Source organism: Triturus cristatus, chromosome 2_2 (assembly GCF_964204655.1).
Source record: "Triturus cristatus chromosome 2_2, aTriCri1.1, whole genome shotgun sequence".
In the NCBI taxonomy this organism is placed as follows: domain Eukaryota; kingdom Metazoa; phylum Chordata; class Amphibia; order Caudata; family Salamandridae; genus Triturus; species Triturus cristatus.
Window position 1 is genome coordinate 1,131,822,248 of NC_140582.1, and position 26,924 is coordinate 1,131,849,171.

The window sequence follows — 26,924 nt, forward strand, 5'->3', positions numbered from 1 at the left end:
TGGACATTCCGAGGAGATTCAGTTTGATTTGATTGACACACCTGTTTTCGGAGCTATCTTAGGAATACCTTGGCTCCAGACTCACAACCCTAAAATCGATTGGGTGAAAAGAACGATAACCCTGGATTCCTCTTTTTGTGTTCACTCTTGTTATGAAGATAAGAAGATGACTATCACACCGTTGCATTGCGCTTCTGTTGGTATATCTTCTTCTAATGAACACATGTCTTTAGTACCCCATCATTACAAAGATTTTTCGGATGTTTTTTCGGAAGTACAGGCAACGCAACTTCCACCACATCGGTCATTTGATTGTCGCATTGACCTCATCCCTGGCGCTACCTTGCCTTGTAGTAGAATCTATGCTCTCTCAGATCCTGAAACGCGATACTTACGAGAATATTTGGATGACCTACTCTTGAAAGGTTTTATACGTCATTCAACTTCTCCAGTAAGCTCTCCTTTATTCTTCGTGCCGAAGACAAATAAAGAGCTTCGCGCTTGTATAGACTATCGCGCTCTCAACAAGGTCACGGTGAAAAACCGATATCCGCTTCCACTCATTCCTGTCCTTTTGGACCAGGTTGGGAATTCTACCATCTTTACCAAACTTGATCTTAGGGGTGCTTATCATCTCATCCGTGTAAAGGAAGGTGATGAGTGGAAGACGGCTTTCCGAACTAAGTTTGGATTGTTTGAGTATACAGTAATGCCCTTTGGGCTTTGTAACGCTCCTGCTGCGTTTCAGTTCTTTATTAATGAAGTGTTGCAGGATTTTTTGGATGTTTGTGTCATCTGTTATATTGACGATATTCTGATTTACTCTACGTCCACCGAAGAACCCGTCCATCATGTCAGAGCAGTGTTACAACGTTTACGAGAACATCAGTTGTTCATTAAGTTGGAAAAATGTATGTTTCACGTGTCCACTGTTGAATTCCTTGGTTATGTGCTCTCTCCTCAAGGAATTGCCATGGATCAATCTAAGGTTCAGGCCATTTTGCGTTGGGAATCCCCTAAATCTGTGAAAGATATCCAACAGTTTTTGGGATTTGCCAACTTCTATCGACGTTTTATTCCTGGCTTTTCTACTGTTGTTGCTCCAATCACGCAGTTATTGAAAAAAGGTGCTCGTTTTAGTTGGTCAACAGAGGCTGAAAAAGCCTTCCAAAATCTAAAAAGATCCTTTACTGAAGCACCCGTTTTACATCACCCAGATCCTACACAACCTTTTTATGTTGAAGCAGATGCTTCTCAGGTAGCGGTAGGGGCCATTTTGTCTCAAAGAGATGCTACTTCTGGTCATCTTCACCCAGTTGCCTATTTTTCTAAAAAATTGTTACCTGCTGAACAGAACTACACGGTAGCAGAATGTGAGTTGCTCGCTATCAAGTTAGCCTTTCAAGAATGGCGTCATCATTTGTTAGGGGCACGGCATACAGTCACTATTTATTCTGATCACCGTAATTTACAATTTTATCAAAGCGTTAAAGCTTTAACACCAAGGCAACTGCGCTGGCTTCTTTTTTTTAACGAATTTGATTTTGTCATCACTTATAAGCCAGGAAAAGAACAACTAAAGGCTGATACCTTGTCACGTCTTAGTTTTCTTGGTACTGAGGTAGATCAAGAAGAAATTAAGCCAGTCATTTCAGACCATAACATTGTCGCTCTCTGTGGTCCACAGGAGTTTCAGTCTCAAATACAACAAGCTCAAAAGGAAAACGAGATCCCACCTAATCTGATAAAGAAAAAAGGTTTGTGGTTCCATGACACTCGTTTGTACGTTCCAACAACGGACTTACAACAAACAATCCTCTCTTGGACACATGATTCTGTCTTTGCTGGCCATCCGGGTTGTCGAAAAAATATTGATCTAGTACAAAGACAATTCTGGTGGCCTACTCTTGTAGAAGATGTTAAAAACTATGTTCAAACTTGTCCAATTTGTGTGCAAACTAAGAGTTCTCATGTTGCCCCAGCTGGATATCTACGTCCTTTACCTGTTCCCCCAGCTCCATGGCACACGCTTAGTATGGACTTTGTCACAGACCTTCCTGTCTCAAATGGTTATCATGTTATTTGGGTAGTGGTGGATTATTTGACTAAAATGGCTCATTTTGTTCCACTAAAGAAAATACCCACCGCCAAGGATCTTACTGATTTATTTATTCAACACATCTTCAAACTACATGGTTTGCCATCTGCCATTGTTTCCGACCGGGGCCCCCAATTTATTTCTAAGTTTTGGCGAACCTTCTGTTCATCCATGAAAATGGACGTTCGTCTGTCTTCTGCCTACCATCCACAGACAGATGGGCAAACAGAACGACTGAATCAAACAATGGAACAGATTTTGCGTTGTTTTTCCTCTATGTGGTCCACTGAATGGGATAAAGCCTTACCTCTGGTTGAATTTGTTTATAACAATTCGGTTCACACAGCTACAGGGGTTTCTCCTTTTTATTGCTTGTTAGGTTACCATCCACGTATGTTACCCATTCCACAATTAGATCTTGACATTCCAGTTCCTGCTGTTTCTGTTCACCATTCGACTTACACACTATACAGAGAAAAGTCATTGATCATTTGTCTCAATACCAACTGCAGGTAAAAACACAGGCAGATAAACATAGAAGAAAAGCTCCGCAATATTCAGAAGGAGACTTGGTATGGTTATCATCCAAGAATCTTAGGTTAAGTGGTTCTCGAAAACTTCAACCTTGTTTCTTGGGACCGTTTCCAATTAAAACAGTCATTAATCCAGTCACCATGGAATTGTGTTTGCCCGCTGATTATCAGATTCATCCTGTGTTCCATGTTTCTCTTTTACAACCGTATATAGCCCAAACCAGATCTGGTCCAGCTCCTCCTCCAGTTAAAGTTAATGGTCAATGGGAGTATGAAATCGATAAGGTGTTGGATGCCAAGAGAAAAAAAGGTGTTTTATATTACTTGCTCAGTTGGAAAGGTTACGATTCCGAAGAAAATTCATGGGAACCAGCATCCTCTATACATGCTCCACGCTTGATTAAACTGTTTCATTTGCAACATCCCACTAAACCACGCCCCGTATCAGGGGTTTTGAGGGGGAGGACTGTCAGGAAACAACAGGCCTGTGGGCTTTGGGGTTTTTCAAACTGTGTCATCTGTACTTCAAGGAGTAATTATAGTAATCATGTATGTCTTCCTTGTTTACCAGAAAAAGCCTGAGTAATCTGTTCATAGAACCTATCACTTGTTCTGCGCAATGCTTGTTTGGTTTGGTATTTACATTAAGCAATGCTTGTTTGTTCACACACTTATGCTGCTGTTCCAGTAGTGGCATTTTGAAAGACACGTGCTACTAATTACGTTTTGACACGTTCCTTCACGTGTTCAGGAACGTGTCTGTCAGGCACATTGGGGAATGTTTACTCGTGCGTTGGCAGGAAACGCCCAGCTGTTCCTATTAATAACGCGCACACAATCTCCCTGTGCTTGACTTCGTCTTTTCATCCCTGCAAGTCGAAGGCATCGCGTCTGGATTCCTCGAGACAAGGAACATCATCGCAGTCCCCAGAGATTCAAGCCAGTTCCTGAGCATCGTGCAAGTCGAAGGCATCGCGGCTGGATACCTCGATACCGGGAACATCCATTGCTGTTCACAGGGATGCAAGCCAGCTTCCGAGCATCGTGATGACGTACCGAGCTAAGTCCCTGAGTTTCTAGTTTTCGTTTTTTCTGCTGTGAACGCTGTGTTAAACGCGTGCAGACACTTTGGGTAAACGCGTTTAAGGAATTAACATTGACTTGCTGTGTTAAAAGCGAGCAGGCACTTTTTGTAAACGCGCTTAAGGTGTATTATAAACATTGACTTTGCGCTGTTAAACGCGTGCAGAGACTATTGTTGGCAAAAGCGTGTGAGCGTTCACGGCCATGGAACTTGATGTTTAAAGCGTGCAGACATTTTTTTTGGTAAATGCGTTTAAGACTTCCATGAAGCGCTCAAGTGCTAGTTGACTTTCCAATCATTGGAGCGCTCATCTTGATATATATGTATATTGATCTCTGAAAAGAAATGCAAGTCTGTTATATGAAAGTGTTCGCACTAGGGTGTGCTCAAGCCATGTCTAGTGCTCAGTTGTAAAGTATTGAGACAAAGATTCATATCTGTATAATTCTTTACACGTATAGTATGATAATATGAGCCTGATAGCTACATTGTACCAATCAATGTTTTAGGATGTACGCAAGGTTTTTTCCCCACAGAGTGCTTTCAATAGAAAAGAGGATAGAGCATTGTGGAGTGAAAGACTTGAGAGCGACTGTCCACTGATGTACATGCCTAGAAAGGAGTTGAAAGCGACGTCTTGCTCTCTAAGGTATTGCCCTTACCAAGTTGGTGATTATTGATAATAGGAGCGATACACTGTTGCTAAGTCATATTGGTGCTTTTCAGTAAGGGTGTTTTATTGTGTTTCTCTCAGCCACTGTTGACGCATGCAATCAATCTTCTATGGTAAGAACCCGGCTGGTCCTGGAGAAGAGTTGCAGTGTCTCTTTCTTTGTGTGTAGTTCGTGGTCCCAATCCCCTTCCCTTTTGGAGTATTTGCCAGCGTCATTGTTACTAGCAGTGAGGTTGAGAAATAGTCCAGACGGGTTTGGGAAGATTCATCTCAATCGCTCCTGTCAACTACCTGGAATTCAGGTGAGTGGTTCGACAACACCGACACTATGCAACACTTTCCCTACTGTTGCACTTGCAGTGGGAGTAGTAATTGTATCCCTTACACAATGCAATGTTTTCCCTACTGTTATAATTAATGTAGTTTATAATATATTTTTTTTTTAAATACTAATTTTAATTATTACATTTTTATATATTAAATCATTTTTTATATTTATATTACAGGTTTATTTAGATATATATGTAATTATAATTTTAATTATGTTTTTAACATTTCATAATTAAATGTAATAATTATTTTTTTATATTATTAAGTTAATATATTTAAAAAATGCATGTTTAATATTTTTTTACATTACATTCATAATTTATTAATTTGAACATTTTTTAAATAATTCTAACTATGTTTTCTTTAATAATATTAATAATTTAATTAATTTTCTATTAATTTTAAGACATTAAAAAATTAAATATTTTTATACAACTATATTTTTAACAGCGATGTTTTGGTACTTACCTGTATGGAGATAGGAAGTCGATATTTTGTCCATCAATATTTTGACCACGATATTCTGGCATCTCGATATTCTGACTGACGATATTATGTCAGTGAGCCAAATAAAAAGATCCTTACATATATTACCAAATAAAAAATAAAATATACTATACTGACAATTATTGTACAGTTAATATTAAAATAGTATCAACAACTAAAAACACTAATTATTAAAATAAGATATTATCTATAACTATTTTAAAACAAAAAAATATAAAGTACTTCATAAATGATACAATTATCTTCTTCATTTTGTCCTACTTTATTTTTGACATCACAATTTTTTTGACATGATATTTGTGTCCCAGAACATTTTCTGTTCTATATTATGGTGGAACACTTAAGGGGACGATTCCGACCGCAAAACGTACTGACCGACATGGACCCGGACCGGAGACCGACCGAACGGACCGGCGCCGTACAACCCATGCAGTACGATGCAACGCGTGTGAATTGCAACCGACACGTACAGAATACAAGCTATACGACCGAACCGTAGGGAAAATAGTGATCTGGCCAGAAAACCGATGCGATTTTCACCGACCGACACGAATCCGTAATGAACCCGACCGACCCATACCTGCGATGTCCGACTCGCGCAGTATGATGCAATGCGTGGAGAACAAGCCGCACGACCGACACGCACAGAAAACCGGGCCCACAAGTAATGGACATTTCCGTGACCGACTCGTATGAAACACAGAAGATAGGCAGCGTGAACGAGGCAGAGAAGCCCGCATGAGACAACATCAGCGTCCATTTCCGTCAGATGAACGTCTCCTTCATGCCTACAAAACCCAAAGGAAAAAAGACAAAAAAAGGACCAAACAAGCAATGACAAAGCCAATAAATATCAAATAAAAAAAAACCTGGGACAAAGACACACCAACAACTCCAACTATATAAAGGACTACAATCACTACCATGATCCCTTGCAAACAGGAGACACAGCAACCACAGACACACTCAAAACTCACCCATCACACAACTCACACACCATCAGCCTTCAGCACCTCATCCAAACGCACACACACATACAGCCAGCAAAACCAACACCAACCCACCCTCACTTGCACCCTCACACACACATCCCTCACCGCCATCACCCATTACCATGCCCCAAAGAAGAATCCAAAGTTCACAGATAGTGAGTTAGAAGTGCTGGTAGATGAGATCATCAGAGTAGAGCCACATTTGTTTGGTACATTGGTCCAAAGGACCCCCCATGTCAAAGAAAACCAAGATGTGGGCGAGGATTGTGGACAAGGTGAACGCTCAAGCACCAGCAAGGCGCACAAAGGACGATATCCAGAACAGGTGGTATGACGTGCGCAGGAGGGTCAAGAAACTCAGCAAAAAAGATCACACCCTGAGTCAGTGCACTGGCGGTGACCCTCCTGCCAAACCAGTCTACTTCAGGACCTGGGAGGAGAAGGTGCGGGACATCCTACCACCAGAGAGCGTCCATGGGCTAACAGACATACCAGAGCCTGGTGAGTACATAAACAACATACCCAAGATTGTGTGGCAAGGGGACAGTGAAACTATGCACCGCAAGCAAAGCCACAGTAACCCATAGATAATCATCCCAAGATGTGAATGCCAGTCAGACAAGCACAATACCTGCCATCTCATAGTGACTTGGAACTGTGTCATGACATGCACCAACCTACAAACAAATAGAGCAAGGCAGTGGCACAAAGCTAAATCGACACTGCCAGATAGTTTGCCACCACAAACACACTACCTCACAGTGCAGCTGACTGACAGGAAGGAATAGTGGTGATGCAGGTGAAGTGAGTGTATCCAAAAATATGATGAGGTCTGTAGTCACAGATAATGCTCCCCCTCCTGATTGGCCCATCAAGACCTCTCTGAAACATGCCCACATCACAGGGAGTGGAAAATGACTGACAAGATGGCTGACACTGGGTCCTGCTGTGAGGAGCACAAGGCCCTGGTAGTGCATGTGCGCAAAACAGAAGCAGGACACCACTGACTGGCATCCTGAAAGACAACTTGTACACCCTCCAATGGAAGCACGTTTCATGATGGTAAGTCTGGCCAGGTGGGAACGAGGACTGACAGCTCTGACCACACTTACCAGCATGTGGAGACACACCCCCCCTCAGCAAAAACTCCACACAACTCACGGGGTAGAATGCATTGACCCACATCACAGTGAAATATCATCAAAAGATACCCCATACTGGGTGCTGCTGTGTGAAGCACAGGGGCTCTCCTTGAACTTGTAGCCAAACAAACGCCAGGATTTCACAGTCAACCATCTTGCCATTGCTGTCAGACCCCCTCACAGGGAAGCAGAGTCAAGAGGGAGAAAGTATGGGCATGCTGGGAAGGGGGGTGTAGCCAAGAGCACGATGGGAGTCGCAGTCACAGACAATCTACACCCACCCACATGGCCCAGCAAGCATACACTGAACCATGCTTGCCTCACAGGGAGTGGGAAGGGACTGACAAGATGTCTGACACTGGGCTCTGTTGTGGGGAGCACAAGGCCCTGCTGGGAAATGGGTAACAACAAACACCAGGACTTCACAGTCAGCCATCTTGCCATTGCTATCACACCCCCTCACAGGAAAGCAGAGTCAAGAGGGAGGAACTATGAGCATGCTGGGAAGGGGGTGTAGCCAAGAGCATGATGGGAGTCGCAGTCACAGACAATCTACACCCACCCACATGGCCCAACAAGCATACACTGAACCATGCTCGCCTCACAGGGAGTGGGAAGGGACTGACAAGATGTCTGACACTGGGCTCTGTTGTGGGGAGCACAAGGCGCTGCTGGGAAATGGGCAACAACAAACACTAGGACTTCACAGTCAGCCATCTTGCCATTGCTGTCACACCCCCTCACAGGAAAGCAGAGTCAAGAGGGAGGAAATATGGGGAAGCTGGGAAGGGGGGTGTAGCCAAGAGCATGATGGGAGTCGCAGTCACAGACAATCTACACCCACCGACATGGCCCAGCAAGCATACACTGAACCATGCTTGCCTCACAGCGAGTGGGAAGAGACTGACAAGATGTCTGACACTGGGCTCTGTTGTGGGGAGCACAAGACCCTACTGGGAAATGGGCAAAAACAAACACCAGGACTTCACAGCCAGCCATCTTGCCATTGCTGTCACACCCCCTCACAGGAAAGCAGAGTCAAGAGGGAGGAAGTATGGGCATGCTGGGAAGAGCGGTGTAGCCAAGAGCATGATGGGAGTCGCAGTCACAGACAATCTACACCCACCCACATGGCCCAGCAAGCATACACTGAACCATGCTCACCTCACAGGGAGTGGGAAGGGACTGACAAGATATCTGACACTGGGCTCTGTTGTGGGGAGCAGAAGGCCCTGCTGGGAAATTGGCAACAACAATCTCAAACTCTGTCCGTGACAAGCTGGAAAAAAGCAGTGTACAGGCAGGCATGTCATGTTTGTGAACCATTGATGCCTGTAGAAACATAACTCACATTGTGTGTCTCTTCCAAACACAGGTGGTGCTGGGGACCCAGCACCAAATGAGGAGGATTCCCAGGCCCAGACTCTGGTGGACACTCAGCTCTCTGATTTGACTCTGTCTTTGTCCTCTTCGGATGACGACGACCAACCTGGCCCCTCCGGTGTGTGTCATCATGCAGCATCAGCATCATTAATATCTGCACCACCTGTAGCCACGCCTCCAGCATCTGGACACCGACAGGGCACCCCCGCCAACACGGACAGACCAAGGCCACTGAACACCCACAGCACAGGGACACAGGACCCCCCAAAAGCTTCAGCAAACACCACCAGCAACACCAGCAACACCACCCAAGGGGTCCCAGTGTCACCTGTGCGTCCCGCCGCTAGTCCTGCCCATGTGGATAGGGGTGCTGGGAGGGGTGGGAGGCAGAGTGTGCGCCTTGCAGAGAGGTCTGGACTGCATGATGACCCCCAACTGGCATGCATCATAGATGTGTACCAGGATAGCACCGGAGGATTTGGCCAGGTAGTGGGGATCCTCAAGGACATGCAACAAGAGCAGGCTACCCACTATGCCCGCATGGAGACCAAGTGGGATGCCCTTACTGCGGTGCATCGGGACATACTCCAATGCCTCCGCCAGATCAACACAAACCTGTCCACACCACCCTGTGTGGCCACAACATCTGTTGCTACACCATCAGCCAGCGCCACAAGGAGGGAGGAGGACTCTGGCGGAAAGTCCCCTGCACGGCAGAGGCCTGCACCTGAGGATTCCCCCCCCCCCCAGGAAGAAGAGGGGTTGTCCGAAGAAGGCAATGTGAGAGGCAAATGTCCCAGCACATCCCCCAGGGCCTCTAAACCTGTTCTGGACAATGTTCTTTGTGCGCAACCCGTTCACCTTGTCCAATCGCACACAACTCGCCCACATGACATGGAGGGTTCATGTTGGGCCAATGTAGCAGATGACTGTGGACTTCACTCTGGACATTTCATCTACCAGCACTTCCAACTCTAATGTGAACTTTGGATTCCAAACCCAATGTACAGCACCCACCATCCTGTGCACTTTCCTCACACATGTTCGAAAATAAACTCACCAGTACACCATACTTGCCTCTGTTGTGATTCCAAATTGTCATGTGTCATGGAGATGTCGAACTGCTACACGACACAGTGCATGCCAAACACTGCAACAATGTGACCAACGTTAGGTGAGTCATGGTGACGTGACACATGTGAGGGAGACACACCACTATGGCAACACAACACATACTCACCATGGCCATGTTACTCATCACAGACAATGATGTTGACCTGAAACACACAGGTATGCACAAGCACATCACCTATCCATAGTCAGTGGTAACAAGTCCACAGGTGAGGTAAGCAAATGTCACTCAGATATGGGAAGACAGACAACGCACCTAACAAAGCATAGCACAGATTCATTACACATCAGCAACATGTTTATTCCACAGGAGTTGCAAGGCAATTGTACATTACGGTGGACACACGGTCACAGAGTGTCTGAGAATTGTAGTCCAGGGGTGTGGCACATCACTTGATGTCAATTGACTACTCCCACACTGGTGTCGGATTCTGGGTGTTGGGGGTCAGTGTTGGACAAACACCAGGCAAATTACTCTGTGAAGGACAGACACAAGTCAAAAGCACAGCAAAGCAGGAGAGAAATGCAATACACATGCACCAAACATGTCACAATAAACCTACACAAAAACAAGTTAGCAGTACTACCCTATTGTGAAATACACACCACTTGAATGGACACATCACTGCACGCATCCAGTCAAGTGGCACACAGACACACTCAGACAGCAACAGAGCAGCCACAGCATATTCCAGGCTAACTCCATACATTGACATAACAACCCTGGAAAGTCACATTCAGATGAAGAAGTTGTTGATGAGCTGTGAGCGGATGTCACCCTCATCCTCATCATCACTGGCATCTTGGCCCAGGCCGGGAACCTGGACAGGAGGTTGGTCATCGTCATCGTCATCCTGGATGAGAGGCACCTTCTTCCGCATTGCCATGTTGTGTAGCATGCAGCATACAAGGATTATTCTGCACACCTTTGCATGTTCATATGGGAGGGCCCCTCCGGTCTTGTCCAGGCAGCGAAAGCGGCTTTTCAGGAGGCCGAATGTCTTCTCAATCACCCTCCTGCTCTGACCATGTGCCTCATTGTAGTGCATCTCGGCTGGTGTCACAGGGTTCCTGACGGGTGTCAGCAACCACGAAATGTTGGGGTATCCGGAGTCATCTACACACACAAAAATGAACAAGTAGCTGAGTTTTGTAGGAGTGCGGAATACAACATTGACAAACACACACAATGAACCAGGGAACCGTGCACACACATGTGTGATAGACATGTCTGCAAGACATACCACCAGAGCATTGATCGAGTGGAAATGTTTCCTGTTCTGGTATGCCTGCTCATGTGCCTGTGGTGGTATCAGGGCCACATGTGTCCCATCAATAGGTCCGATGACGTACGGCATCCTCCCCAGTGTATAAAAGGCATCCTTTATTTCAGGGAGTTCAGCTGGGCTCGGGAACTTGATGTACAGGTCTAGGAAATGCAACATCCCCTCCAAGACATCGCGTAGCACCCGACTAAACATAGTTTGCGACATACCACCTGATGTAGCCACAGTGTACTGGAAGGTACCAGTAGCAAAGAAGTGCAGGGCTGCCATCACCTTCACCTCTGGAGTCAGTGCTGTAGGGCATGTCCGGCAAGGTAGCAGATGTGGCACCAACTGCTCCGCCAACTCCTCAATCAGTGGCCTGGTGAAGAGGTACCGTCGGATGCAGTCGCATTCCTGCATGGTTGCAAGGTCTGGGAACGGTCAATGGACAGCTGGTGCCCTGCAGAACAGAGATGAACAAAGGAAGATTGTCGGTTCATCCACCCATGTGGCCATGACCAGGCTCAAAATCACACGATAGATGATGACATTACAAAATGTACTGAGGTGTGCGCTGTTGGGCATCGGCACATATGTCACCTACTTGACCATCACTTCACATCTCAATTCCACATGTCCACATGAGTCCCATGTAGTGCAATGGCCAATCATCTGGCTGTGTCACCCGACCTATGTACTGCTGTGACGTTACAAACACACACCACAGTGACAAGTGAGGCCTGATGTCTCCTAAGCATTACAGATCTTTGCCATGCAGATACCCAGGGTCCCTGTATTGCCACATCGACAATGCCATGGACATGGCGTATCACGTACACACCACAAGGCAAGTGTGAGTCCCACAGGTAGTGGCCACTGTTGTCCCTGCAGGCCCTACATGTACGTCTCTTAGCAACACACATACACCATCAAGGTAGATGCATATACCACATGGATGTGGAGACTGTCTCCCATTGGGCACATTTGATCAGCCACATCTGACACACAACATGCACACTGACTGTGGGTGCACATCAGAATTGTGGCTACAGGTCTCACTGTGACGTACATGCCATCACCCCCAGGACTCAGGGTGTATGTGACATGTCCTAAACAGATCCAACATGAAACTGTGTCCGTGACTCATGCCCATTACTGTATATTTGCACATCACAGTGGTAATGTGCACGACACACAAAGCATTCTGTCCCTATGTACACGTGCACAGCCTGGGAGTGGCTGAACAAAAGTGCCACCCAACAAACCAAATGTGCCCCCCCAACACACAGGGAATTCAGCCTTACATGCCATGGGACACTGTGGTACAAAAGGGGGTGGTGGTGATGGACGGAGCATCAGAACCAATCACACACTCACACCCAGTCAACAGATCTGGGTTTGATCCATCACCGTTCTTTAGCCCACTCTGCCACCCCAGTTCAGACATGGCCATATGCAAATCAGTCTGACCCTGTGCCTCATGACAACAGTCCAGCCCGAACTGCCAAGCCATGCCTTCCCTGGACCGGAAACAAGCTTCCTAGGACCGGTTTCTGGCATTTCAGCCATCTTCAGCCAGGCTTGCTTGAATCCATTGGCAAAGTGAGCAAGGGACTCACGTCTGAGCATACCCTGCCAACTTATGGCGAACAAAGCCACAGTGTGGGCAATGCTGTAGTGTGGTAGGTGTACACAGGTGTCCCTGGCAAGTAATTGTGTGTTGAATCCGTCGAATAGTCACACCAATGAGGTCCGACGCGGGTGACAATGCGTACGCATTGCACGGTTCATGACCAAGCCGTGCGTACGCTTTGCCATTGACTGCAATGAGGTCCAACGCGGGTGACAATGTGCACGCATTGCACGGTTCATGACTGAGCCATGCTTACGCTTTGCCATTGACTGCAATGAGGTCCAACGCGGGTGACAATGCATACGCATTGCACGGTTCATGACCGAGCCGTGCGTATGCTTTGCCATTGACTGCAATGAGGTCCGACACAGATGACTATCATGCATACACGTCGGGCAGGTATGGTCTGAGACAGGCGTACGCCTTTGCCATTGAATTGTATGGAGACGGGTGCATGTGTATTTTCAAAATACGCGTTGTACTGTTAGTTGACCGAGCCGGGCACACCCATTACCTCTGGACTGTCATGTAGACGGATGCGGATTCAAAACTTGTACGAGTTGTGCCCTGGAAATTCAGTTTGATGCCTACAACATTGTTGCAATTACTAGTGTGTCATGAAGGTGAAGATTTGAACGATGTGGAAGGCGTGTACGAGTCGTACATTTCCATGGATTGGCCAGATTCATAGAATGCAACCGTGTTGGACCTATCACTTAGGACACATGGCACAGATTCTGCCTCTGCAGAACACAGATTTAAGGCTGGCTGGCCCCCAGGGAGCTCACTTGCCTGCACTACATGCTCCTGGACCACATCCCTGCTACCACTGCTGCTGTCTCTGCATCCTCTGGCTCCTGCTATGGCACATACTCTGGAGAGGGCCCCAGCCTTCACTGAGGAGGAGAACCAGGCCCTGCTGGACGGGCTCCTTCCACAGTACAGCAAGCTGTATGGGAAACCATGGGAGCAGGTGAGTGTGCAGTCCACTGCCTTCATAATTGTGCATGTTGTCTGACTAGCAGTACTAGTAGTGTGTACACCAGTGGCAAGCATTCTCACTGACTACTTTCATTCCCCATACCAAGCAGTGTCCCTCCTCCAACAGTCCTGCACCCCTCCTACCCCTGCACCACTCACGATTCCTTGCAGCCTACCTATCCCAAGCACACATACACCTGCACATCACAAAGCCACAGACACGGGCAGCACACAAACACCCAAACCAAGGGCTAGACGTGCACACAAGCAAGCGCAGGGGACTGATACCACACTCACAGGGGATGGTTTGCAGACACACACACAGTCATCCACAACCACTCTGCAGTCCTCTGAAAGCTCTCCCTCCCAGCCCCCTTCCCTTGCCTCACCTGCAACCCCATCTCCCCAGAAGCTCTTCCTCTGTGACCGTGGCCTCTTCCCCACCGACCCAGCAGATCCAGATTACAAGGGGAAGAGGAAGTCCCCACACACAGAGGGGAGTGCCCCTCACACCGTGACACCCTCCCCTAGGCGTAGTCAGACTGAGACCCCCACCCGCAAGTCCCCCTGGAGCCGGAAGAGCAAGACCCCACCGCCGCCACGCAGCTCAAAGGCAAAGTCTCTGTCCTCCATTCCCCAGGCCACCACTCCAGAGGTTCCCCCACCACACCCTGCCCCGGGTTATCCCACCCAGAGATACACCATCCCCAAAATGCTGAGGCCCTCCCCCACTACCACTTGCTCCTCCACACCCGGTCAGATGGGTTAGGGCCACTGATGTGGGGACCGTGTCCCCCCTTTGTCCTGCCAACTTCACCTGCACCCCATTCCGCTCACATGGATTTAGGCACTGCAGTGGAGTCCATGACCACCCCGTCAGACTTGGGCACTGCAGTGGGGACCCAATCCACTCCATCTGACCTGCCCACTGAAGTTGTGCCGGCACCCACCCCATCTGACTTGTGCCCCACAATTGTGACTGCACCCACCACTTCAGTCAGCTCCACTGCAGTTGCAAGTGACTCTCCTGCACCCACCACCCCTTCACTGCCTCCTTCTGCTGTGCCCTGATCCTGTCCCTGCAGTGCCTGACCTGCCCCCATGTATGCCCCTCCGAGGGGATGTCCCCTGTCCTTAGCAGTGCAGGCAAGCAACGTGTGACAGTTGTCACTCTAGTTCACTCCTTGTAATTTGATGATGGACTGTCCATTGTCCTTTTGTTTGAACGGACGTTTCAATTTTCATCTGCTGAATAAAGCTTTTTTCTTTATCCTTGTGAACTTGATTTAGCTGTACATTAGGTTGATGATGTTTAGCATGCCCTTGCACCTGTAATGCTTGGTTTCCAATGTTGAATACTGAGGTGATGATGTGAGGTACTCCATGTGGTCCATGAGATATGTATCCTATTCTGGTCGGTATCCATGTCATCCTTTGCAGCTAACTGGGTGTGTCATGATTAACAATTTGAGAACATCTCTGTGAACATTTCATTTGCATGGTCACATCTGTCTGTGGCTTGCACCCATGCACATATGATGTGCTTCCCATTGTCCAATTTGTCTATTTCCCTGACTTTTGGCGCATCTCCACTGGACCTACAGGTGTGGGCATCATTGGTATAGGAGCAACTGGGTCCTCTGTGCAACTTGCTGTACATATGTGTTGAGTATGTGCAGATGACTTAGGGGAGACTCATGTACCCAGGCTGTTGTGACCAGTAGGTGTTCATTCCAGCTTGTGTCACATGTGTCTGTTGTGCTCGCCTCTCATCTCACAATGCCTGATTGCCCACTAAGGGTGTCTCAATGATGGTTTACTTTCGTATGGCACTGTGTCCACATCTGTGTCACTGTGGTTCAGCCCCCCTCATGTGTTGTGTATTTGCCTGTGGATACTGAGACACACACACACACACGCACACACCCACACATGTTGTGTCAGATGTGCAGTGTGAGGTTGCCTGTTTGTGTTTGTGCATCTGCATCAGTGCATTGTTATTGCTGTTGTGGGCCATTGTCTGGATGCTGTTTCTATGATTTTTCCTGCAGTCCCTGTGAGTCATATCACATCATTGTGCACATTCATCCTGGTTGTTAGGTGCCATTGCTGACATGGAATGGCAGTTTGTGAGCTGACACCTACAGTCTACACAGGTTGTTTTGATTGGTGTGTCTATTTTCGAGATGTGTGTATGCTTTGTGATGGTCAATTCTGCTCTTGTGTCATTGTACACTGTATGCATTGTCAGCCCCCATGTGTGGTGCTTGTCTGCACATGGCCGCGAGTATGTTTTGTTTTCACTGCACTGTTAGCCTCACCACATCTCTGTGGGTATGGGACACAACCACTAGTTTGCCCCAGAAGTGAATAATGTGTTGGGAGCAGGGATCATACATGCTGTTTGTTATTTGCAGCTTTGACCATGATGACACTTACCTTTTGGTCACTGTGATGAGGGGGGTTTAGACCCCATCACCACAATGCTCAACATCTGCTGCCCCACACTTAACTTTTGTTCTACACAGTGAGGGGGTGTTAGTTTTACATTGACACAGTGCTATAGTGATGCTTGCCTTGTGTAAGCCACACTCATTTGTTGGTCACACATGTGCTGTTAGTTACATTGTATGTTCGAAGTCATAATCACTGTTGTGTGCATTTGTCACAGACTACACACTGTCGTGCTGATGTTAGGGGGGATGTATTTTGCTGACATACCTAATGTTGGAGTATGATGGATGTGTGGCGCATCACCCATCCTATGGGTGGGGGTGGCATGGGTGATGGGCAACATAAGCCCTAGAGGTGGGGGTAGCAGTACTGCTGGGCAACAGGTCCCCTATGAGTGGGGGTGGCAGGGGTGATGGGCAACATAAGCCCTAGTGGTGGGGGTGGCAGTAGTGATGGGCAACAGGTCCGCTATCGGTGGGGGTGGCAGTAGTGCAGGGCAATAGGTCCCCTATGAGTGGGGGTGGCAGGGGTGATGGGCAAAATAAGCACTAGGGGTGGGGGTGGCAGTAGTGATGGGCAACAGGTCCCTTATGAGTGGGGGTGGCAAGGGTGATGGGCAACATAAGCCCTAGGGGTGGGGGTGGCAGTAGTGAAGGGCAACAGGTCCCCTATCGGTGGGGGTGGCAGTAGTGCTGGGCAACAGGTCCCCTATGAGTGGAGGTGGCAGGGGTGATGGGCAACATACGCCCTAGGGGTGGGTGTGGCAGTAGTGATGGGCAACAGGTCACCTAGTGGTGGGGGTGGCAGTAGTGCTGGGCAACAGGTCCCCTATGAGTGGGGGTGGTAGTGGTGCTGGCCATACAACCCCTATGGTGGCCTATTGTTAGTAGCCAGGATGTGGATCCCCTGTGTGTGTGCCATTTTGCGGGTATGTGTTGTTTGTTTGTGTGGTAGGTGTCCGACTTACCGTCTGCACCGTTGGCGTCGGTTCCTGATCCGGTCATAGATGTAGAGTACTGGTATGACCTGCGCAATGGGATTCATGATGTGTTCGTGCCGTACACGCTGCTTGTTGCTCCGTCTCGTACCCGTTGCAAGCTGGTCCGTCTCGTAGCCGTGGATTGAGTTGTGGCGCGAATCGTAGCTGATATGCTTCTTGTCCGGATGCTGTGACGTGCCGTACATGGCGACCCGTCCGGCACGTAGGAAGTATGCATCGTACTTGTCAGGGCCGAAACTGCTATGGATACTGCTTCCGGGTGACTCAGTTCGGCGTTCGGGGTTATGGCTCGGACGGAGAATGAAACATGAATCACAGCCTACGTGTCAGTCATGTTTTTGGCATCGTACTTCATCTACAGGGTATGGGTACATGTCGGTCGCACGGTAAGGCTACGGACAGCTATCGGAGAGCTGTCCGACCCGGATCGGAATCGACCCCTTAGGGGCCGATTCCGATTCCGGTTGTAAAACGTACCGACCGACACGGACCGCGAATGGAGACTGACTGACACATACCGGCACCTTACGACCCGTGCAGTACGATGCAAAGCGTGTGATTTACAACCCACTCATACGGAACCCTAGCCACACGACCGAACCGTACGGAAATCAGTGATTCGCTCGTAAACGGACCGGGAACCGTACCGACCGACATGCATCAGGAATGGACCCGAATGACACATACACGCTCTGTGCTACCCACGTAGTATGATGCAATGCGCGTGAAACAAGACCGACTCGCACGGAGCACATTCCGGAAGACCGAGACGTACAGAAAACTGTGACTAGCAAACAATAGACTCCTTTGCGTACACCAACGTAGAAACACAGCAGGATGTCAGTGTGACAGACTTGGATTAACCCGCAAGAGCCACTGGCAGCGTTCGTCCCGGTCAAATGAACGTCTCCATCATGCCCAACAAAACCAAAGGAAAAAATACAAAAAATGACCGAACAAGCAATGACAAAGCCAATAAATACAAAAAAAGGAAGCAAAGACACACCCACAACTCCACCTACATACATCAGAGTGGAGCCACAGTTGTTTGGCACATTGGTCCAACAGACCCCCATGTCACAGAAAACAAAGATGTGGGAGAGGATCATCGACAAGGTCAACGCACAAGCACCTTGTTTGCACACAAAGGACGATATTCAGAACAGGTACGATGATGTGCGCAGGAGGGTCATGAAGCTCATCAACAGTGAGCACGCCTTGAGAAAGCAGACTTCTGGTGGCCCTCCTGCCAAACCAACACACTTCAGGTCCTGGGAGGAGAAGGTGCTGGCCATCCTACCACCGGAGAGCATCCATGGATTAACAGGAATACCAGAGCCTGGTGAGTACACAACCAATATACTCAATATTGTGCGGCAATACACACATATCACTGTCAAGGAGACAGTTAAACCAAGTACTGTTAGCAAAGCCATAGCAACAGAAAGGCAAGTATCCTGTGACGTGTATGCCAGTTACACAAACACAATACCTGCCATCACATACTAATATGGAACTATATGTCATAACATGTACAAACCTAACAACAAATACTGCAAGGCATTGGCATAAATCACCAACAAACACTGTCATCCATTTTGCTACCCCTATCACACTACCTCACAGGGAAGCTGGGTCAAAAGGAAGAAAGGTTGGGTCTGCTGGGAATGTTTTTGTAGCAGAAAGCATAATGACAGTTGCAGTCACAGCCAACAGTCCCCCTCACACTTGGTCCATCAAGCCCACACTGAACCATGCTCACCTCACAGGGAATGCCAAAGTACTGACAAGATGGCTGACACTAGACCCTGCTGTGGGGAGCACAATGCCCTGCGCATGCTCCACAAGAGAGTGAGTGAAAAGCCACTTCCAAGATCTCTGACAATGGGCTCTGCTGTGGGGCGCATAAGGCTCAGCTGGCAATTGTGCCCAGACAAACAAGAGGTCACCACTGTCAGTCATCTTGCCATTGCTGTCCCACTCACTCACAGGGAAGCAGAGTCAAAAGGAAGGTAGGTTGGGTATGCTGGGAAGGGGGTGTAGCCAAAAGCATGATGGGAGTTGCAGTCACAGCCAACAGTCCCCCACCCACATGGTCCATCAATCCCACACTGAACCATGCTCACCTCACAGGGAGTGCTAAAGTACTGACAAGATGGCTGACACTAAGCCCTGCTGTGGGGAGCACAAGGCCCTGCTGGGACCTGTGCTCAAAGAAACAACAGGACACCAATGCCTGACAGCCTGAAAGGTAACTTGCACTCACTGCAATGGAAGCATGCCTCATGGTGGGATATCTGTCCTAGTGGAAAGGAGTACTGCCAGCTCAGACTACATCTACCAGTATGTTCTTGCGCATGCACACCCCTTAAAACAAACTCCACACAACTCACCTGGGATTATGCAATCCCTCAGATTCCATTAAAATATCTCACAAAGATTTACCACACTGGGTTCTGCTGTGTGAAGCACATGGGCTTGTTGGGACTTGTGTTAAAAAAAACACCAGGACGCCACTGTCTGCCATCTTGTCAACACAGGCACACCACCACACAGGGATAATTAATCACAGGAAGGAAGGTAGGGTATGCTGGGAAATTGAATGTAGCCAAAAGCATGATGGGATTTGCAGTCACAGCCAACAGGCCCCCACCCACATGGTACATCAAGCCCACACTGTACCATGCTCACCTCACAGGGAGTGCCAAAGTATTGACAAGACGGCTGACACTAGGCCCTGCTGTGGGGAGCACGAGGCCCTGGTGAGACTTGTGCTCCAACAAACAACAAGACACCACAGCCTCACATCCTGAGTGTTAACTTCCACTCCCTGCAATGGAAGCATTCTGCGTGGTGGAATATTTGTGTGTATTTTGGTGTTGGTGGGAGGGTTGTGTGTGACAGGGGCTGCTGGTGGATGTACTCAGAGCTGGCGGTCCTCCTCCCCCCAGGCCACATATCCCACCATGCACATGGTCCATCAAGCCCACACTGAACCATGCACACCTCACAGCGAGTGCCAAAGTACTGGCAAGATGGCTGACACTAGGCTCTGCAGTCGGGAGCACAAGGCCCTGCTGGGACTTGGACACAAACAAACAACAGGACACTACTGCCTGACATCCTGAACATCAACTGTGACTCCTTGCAATGCAATCATGCCACCTGGGGGATTACCTGCCCTCTGTGGGTAAAGGAGGTTCTGCAATGACTCCAAATGCTATCAAGGCCGGCTCAAAACACACCTTCTCAGCCAGTACAAATAGCACCCTTGGGACCAGTCATCCCAAAAGTAAATGCCTTGGCAAGATGGCTGACATGGTCCTGATGTATGAATTGGATGCAAGTCTCACCTACGCAATAGCCAACTCAAACACATTTACACTCATAGCCATTGGAACTGTAGGTATCCTCTCACTGTCTGGGGATGCAGTGTCCATGGGGTGTCACCTGACCTGGCTGTGAAGGTGTGTCTCGTAGATGACAATTGGGGAGATGCAGACATAGTACATAGCACCAAGCACACACAATGTCACCTATACATTATTGACAGGTGACACCTGACAGTGACTAGAATGGACACACCCATATAGCTGACACTGTGGCATGGTGTCATTTCCAAAAGGTGCAGTTGTGAGATGCATTTCAATCCCACATCGTTCTGCGTTGTATGCATCATTCACACAACCCATCACTCACTGTCATAGACACTCCAAACACAATGACTAACCTGGACTGCATCGGAGGAGGCATGCAACTCACAGCAGCAGAACTATAACAAACACCTCTGGTCCTCACGGTCATGCGCATGGAAAAGCAAGAGAGCTGCTGTGCTCAGTCCCTCTCACCAGGGAGGAAATTGACAAGATAAATGATGTTAGCACGGACAAGCCAACATCATAAGCTATGGTAACACCATGACTTGTATGAAATGAGATGTGAACTAGGAACACAGACAATCAAATAGTATCTCCCATTAGATCTCAGGCATACCAGACTGTGACCATGTTGTCCAGACACACCAATGTGATGCACAAAGACAAGCATTAACTGCCACCACACATGCCCCAAGCTTGCAACATACCCCAGGTGCAAGAGTACGTATGTCATCGTTAAAGCACAAATGTGGACAGGGATGATACAGCTGTGTCAGACCTGTGATGGCACTCGAGTAGCAATGGCCATATACATACAATTGATCAATACATGAGCTCATCATGCACACAGCTTGACGGGCACATTGAAATGCTTCAGGTTCCCATGGCGAAGTGCTTCAACAATATCAACCTCTGTCTGTCACAACGTAGGACAGTGCAATGTACCGACTCTCATAATGATGTCCAGTGGCAACTCTCATGTGTGTGAAACGATGTCGGTAGAACCATAACATACATTGTGTGTCTCTTCCAACCACAGGGGACGCTGGGGACAAATCAGGAACTGAAGAATAGTCCCAGTCCCAGACACTGGCGGACCCTGAGCTCCCCGGTGGGGATCGGTCTCTGTCCTATTCGGATGACAACCACGAATGACCTTACACCTCCTGCGTGAGTCATCGTGCAGCACCAGCAGTAGGAACCTCAGCACCCCCTGCAACCACTCCTGCCACATCTGACAACAGACGAAGTACACCTGCACACACGGACAGACCAAGGCCACAGACCACCGATGGCACAGGTACAGAGGGCACCCTGGAAGCGACATACAACAGCACCAGCACCAACACCCAAGGGGGCCCAGTGTCATCTGTGACTGCCACGGCAGGTCCTGCCCGTGTGTGTAGAGATGGTGGGAGGGGGGCAGTCAGAGGACACGGCCTGCAGAGGGTGCTGGACTGCATGATGAGCCAAAGCTGGGACGCATCATAGATGCATACCAGGAAAGCACCGGAGGTTTTAGCCAGGTAGTGGGGATCCTCAAGGACCTCAAACAACAGCAGGCTACCCATTATGCTGGCTAGGACTCCCACATGTCCCGGGTGGAGACACACATGTCCCGCAAGGAGTCCAAGTGGGACAAATTGGATGATCGAACAGCGGTGCATAGGGACATACTGTCATGGCTCCGCCAGATCAGCACCAACATGACCACACCTCCCTGTGTGCCCACGACATCTGTTGCCACAACATCCGCAACTGCCACAGGGAGGGAGGAGGACTCTGGCGGAGAGTCCTCGTCACCGCAGCAGCCTGCACTTGAGGGTCCCCTGAGAAAAAGAGGGGTCATCCGAAGAAGGGCAAGTGAGATGCTGATGGCCATGCACATCCCCAGGAAATCAACACCTGTTCTTGAGATCGTCCTTTGTGTTCAAGCCATTTCACCTTGTTGACTGACACCCAACTCACCCACTTGACATGGAGGGTCTAAGTTGTGACAATGCATCAAATTACTGTGGACTTTACTCTGGACATTTCATGTTCTAACACTACCAACTCACCTGTGAACTTTGGATTACCAGCACACTGTCCAGCACTTCCAATTACGTTCACTATCCTCACATAAGTTTGTAAATAAAATCACATTCACACGATACTTGCCTCTGTTGTGATTTAAACTTGATTTGTGTCATGAAGATGATGATCTGCTAATGATTACTGTGCATGCAAAGTACTGCAGCAATGTGAACACCGTTATGTGAGTCATGGTAAAGTGACACATATGAGGGAGACACACCACTAGGGCAACACAACACATACTCACCATGGCCATCTAACTCATCGCCTACACTGATGTTGACAGGAAAGACAGTGGAATGACAATACACCACACCCATCCTGAGTCAGTGGCAATCAGCCCACAGGTACAGAATGCAAAGGACTGTCGGATGTCTGGATACAGATGAAGCACATCCCAAAGTGAAGCAAAGGTTTATTAAAGATTCACACCCTGAGATTTTCACCACTGATGCAAGGTAACCTCACGTGACAGTGATCAAAAAGTAACCAACTGGTAAACAATGAAAGTCCAGGGGTGTGTGGCACATCATTGGTTGGGACAACGACAACTTGCACTCTGGAACAGGAATCTGGCTGGTGGGTTTCAGACCTCACCATACAGCAGCCAAAGTACCCTGTGAAGGACAGACAGAAAACACAATCAAAAACACAGACTTACAGCATACAGCTACAATATAAATGCCCAAAACAAATCACAAGCTACGTAAACACAACCTAGTAATCAGGTAAACACTGTTTGGGAGTACAGACTACCTGAGAGAACACATCACTGCAACCATCCGGGAAAGTAGCACACAGCCACACTCAAGCACCACCAGTGCACCACCAACATATATCAGGCAAACACAATACTTTGACAACACATCACTGTATACTGACATTCATGTGAAGAAGTTGTGGATCAGGTGGGTCCAGACATCACCCTCACCATCACTGGAATCATGCCCTAGGGCAGGATCTTCCACGGCTGGAGGATGTTGGTCATCATCGTTTGGATGAGTGGCAACTTCTTCCTCACTGCCAGGTTGTGTAGCATGCAGCACACTATGAAGATCTTTCACACCTTAGCAGGTGCATATGGAAGGGCTCCTCCTGTCTTGTCCAGGCAGCGGAATCTGCTTTTCAGGAGACCAAATGTCCACTCAATCACTCTCCTGGTCTGACCATGTGCCTCATTGTAGCGCATCGCCGCCGGTGTCACAGGGTTCCTGAGGGGTGTCAGCAACCACGGCATGTTGGGCTATCCGGAGTCACCTTTAGATGAGTCTGAAAAGAGGGTGGAAAACAACTTACCAAACGCACACAATGGTAAACAGTCAGTACACACTGACAAGCCAGGAACGCTGGTACTGCATCTGTGACATCATTGCCGGGATGCGACTACTCCTCATGATGTAAGCGTCGTGCGCTGAACCTGGGAAACGTGCACACACATGTGAAATGGTCATATCCGCAAGACATACCACCAGAGCATTTATTGAGTGTGAATGTTTCCTGCTCCGGTATGTCTGCTCATGTGCCTGTGGTGGTACCAAAGCCACATGTGTCCCATCAATGGAGCCAATGACATGTGGCATCCTCCCCAGTGCATAGAAGTCACTCTTGATGTCAGTGAGTTGTTTTGGTGTTGGGAAATGGATGTAGTGGTTGAGTAAATTCAACATCCCCTCCAACACATCACAAACATGGTCTGTGACATCCCACCAGCAGAAGCCACAGTGTATTGGAAGGTACCGGTGGCGAAGAAGGGTAGGGTTGCCATCACCTTGGGGGTCAGCACTGTAGGGTAAGGTTGCAAGTGTGGGGCCAACTGCTCCGCCAAATAATCAATCAGTGGCCTAGTGAAGCGGTACCGTTGGATGCAGTCACGTTCAACCATGGTTGCAAGGTCAGGGAACGGTCTGTGGACAGCTGGTCTCCTGCAGTACATGGATGAGCAAAAAAAGGTTGTCAGTTACCGTATCTATGTATCAGTGTCCACACTATATAGCACATGAAACATCATAACAGGACACAAGTACCTGATGCGTGTGCTGTTGGGTATGGGCACATATGTCAGATACATGCCCATCATCTGACATCTCACCTCTACATGTCTACACAACAAGGTCCATATTGTGCTGTGACAAATCTTTGGGCTCTGTCACAGTACATCAGTACGAGTGTCACATACCAAAAACCAACCACAGTGACTAGTGAGGACAGATGTCTTCCCAACATCACAGGTTTTTGACAGACACACACACAGGGACTCTCTATTGCTGCCAGGCGGCTATCATGATGTAGCGTGTCATGTACACGCCGCAACGCACACATAACACCCACATGAAGTGCCACCTGATTTTTTTGCAGGTCATACATGGATGTCTGTGACACACAGAAGCAACATCAACACACATAGACAAAACACATGGATGTGGTGACCGTTTCACATTTAGCTCATGGAATTAGTCATATGTGTAGCAAAATGCACACATACTGTGGATGAACATCACATTTGTGGCACTGGGGCACCCTGTGACACACATACCATTCCACCTAAGAGTCAGGGTATATGTCACATGTCATACACAATGTACCCCTGGAACTGTGTTCATGCCTCGTGCTCTGAACTGTACAGTTGACAATCACAGTGGTTATGTGCACAACACACCAAGGTATCTGTCCCCATGACACCTTGCACAGCCTGGTAGTGGGTGCCACTATGTGCCACATACTAAATCACATGTTGACCCACATACACACACATGTAATGCAGCCTGACATACCTTTTGATATACTGTGTCACAGGCTGTATTGTTGTTGGTGTGCACATGACTCCCTGACAAGCTATGGTGGGTGGCATCCTTTATGCACATTTACTGCTATGGTGTCAGATGCGGGTGACATTCTCCAATGTCGCGTCGTATGCCTAGGGGCCGATCCACGCGCACGCCTTTCCCATTGACTGCAATGGTGTCAGACGCGGGTGACATTCTCAAAAGTTGCCTTGTATGCCTACGAACCGATCCGCGCACACGCCTCGCCCATTGACTGCAATGGTGTCGGCCGCGGGTGACATTCTCAAGAGTCGCGTCGTATGCCTAGGGACCGATCCGCGTGCACACCTTGCCCATTGACTGCAATGGTGTCAGACGCAGGTGACATTCTCAAGAGTCGCGTCGTATGCGTAGAGACCGATCCACGTGCACGCCTTGCCCATTGACTGCAATGGTGTCAGACGCAGGTGACATTCTCAAGAGTCGCGTCGTATGCGTAGAGACCGATCTGCGTGCACACCTTGCCCATTGACTGCAATGGTGTCGGACGTGTGTGACATTCTCAAATGTCGTGTCGTATGCCTAGGGACCAATCCGTGCGCATGCATTGGCTATTGACTATCATGGAGGCGGGTGCGTGTGAGTTTTCAAAAGACGCATCGTATGCCTAGGGAACGATCTGATGCTTGAACGATTCATGTGCTGAAAAATCCGTTGGCTCCCTACAACAATGTATCAAACTCATTGGTGTCATGAACTTGACATTTTTGAAAGATGCGGAAGGCATGTACGAGGCATGCAATGCATTGGATTGGCCAGATTCATAGGATGCAAATGTGTTGGACCTATCGCTTTGGACGCATGGGACAGAATCTGCCTCTGCAGCACAGATATAAGGCTGTCTGGTCCCCTGAGAGCTCACTTGCCTGCACTACATGATCCAGATTGACATCTCTGCTACCATTGCTGCTGTCTATGCATCCTCTGGCTCCAAGAATGGCACGGACTGTGGAGAGGGCCCCAGCCTTCACAGAGGAGGAGAACAAGGTCCTGCTGGACACACTCCTTCCACAGTACAGCAAGCTTTATGGGAAACCAGGGGAGCAGGTGAGTGTGCAGTCCACATCCTTCCTCATTCTGCATGTTGTCTGACTAGCACTGATGGCATTGTGTACACCAGTGGCTAGCATGCCCACTGAGTAGTTGTAACCCCCAAAGTGTGTAGGTACCTGTAGTGAACAGAAACTGTGCTGGAAAAGTGCATTTTTAAACGGTTACAATACCAGGGCAATGTTTCCATGTTATTATGCAGGACAACTGTCCCTCACCGTAGTTGCAAAACCTGTGTACATCATATCCCCTTGTGATAATGACATGTATATCCAACTGTATGATGCACAAACATGTTGCATGTGCATTAAAGGTCTTTTAGCTGTGTCATCCTCACAGGTTGATGCCCATTAGAAACAGGAGATCTGGCTGACCATTGCCCGGGCAGTT